This window comes from Cajanus cajan, chromosome 11, assembly GCF_000230855.2.
Source record: "Cajanus cajan strain Asha chromosome 11, NIPB_CcT2T_4, whole genome shotgun sequence".
NCBI classification, from domain to species: Eukaryota; Viridiplantae; Streptophyta; class Magnoliopsida; order Fabales; family Fabaceae; genus Cajanus; species Cajanus cajan.
The window spans coordinates 13,362,262-13,363,291 of NC_138527.1; positions in this window are offsets into that span (position 1 = coordinate 13,362,262).

The following is a 1,030-nucleotide window of genomic DNA, read 5'->3' on the forward strand; positions in this document are numbered from 1 at the left end:
ATGGGCTGGAGAAGGGGAAGGGTAGGCCATATTTGGTGCAAATTCGAGCAAGGATGGTGAACAAAGGGAAACCCACCAAAAATTAGCTCGTAAGAGCATAAACCGTCCCTTAGGTGGGGTCGAGCAGGAAAGAAAGTAGGCTAGGTTTTTGTGCAATTTTGGACAAGGATGATGAGCAAATGAAAATAGGCTAGACAAGTGATAGGGTAAGGCTTAATTGGTGCAAACTCGGTCAAGGTTGATAAACAAAAGGAAAACCCACCAAAAATTAGCTCAAAAGAGCATAAACCGTCCCTCGAGTGGGTTGGGAGAGATAGAAAATATGCTAGGTTTGGTGCAATTTTGGGCAAGGATTATGAATAGAGGGAAAATGGGCTGGACAAGTGAAAGGGTAGGTCATATTTGGTGTAAATTCGATCAGTGATGGTAAAACAAAGGGAAAACCCACAAAAAATTAGCTCGTAAGAGCATAAACCGTCCCCCGGGTGGGTTAGGCAAGGTAGAAACTGGGCTAGATTTGGTGCAAATTTGGGCAATAATGATGATCAAAGGGAAAATGGGCTGGGACCCGAGTTATCGGGTACGGCATATATTTGGTGCAAACTCGATGAAGGATGGAAAAAAGAAGAGAAAACCCACCAAAAATTAGCTCAAAAGAGCATAAACCGTCCCTCGGGTGGGTCAAGATGGCTTAAATCTGGCTAAACGAAGGCTGGAAAGGCCAAAATATGGGTTAGAATGATGATAGATACGAATCTGGAGTTTTTCGAAAATTTTCAAAAAAAATCGGCCGAAGTCGGCCGAATTTTCGGTTTGATTCATGAAAAATTTTGATTCGAAATTTGCCACGGGAGAACACAACGCAGGCTTAGAAATGCCCACGGAGTGTGAGGGGAAGGCCCCGTGGCTCGCCCAGACCAGCCAAGGTGCGCTGGGTTTCTGCTAGAGACACACCCTCCCCCTATAATAGGCTAATATGCAAAAGTGAATTTTGTACAAGTAGATACCTTTTTTCTGAGCAGACATAAGT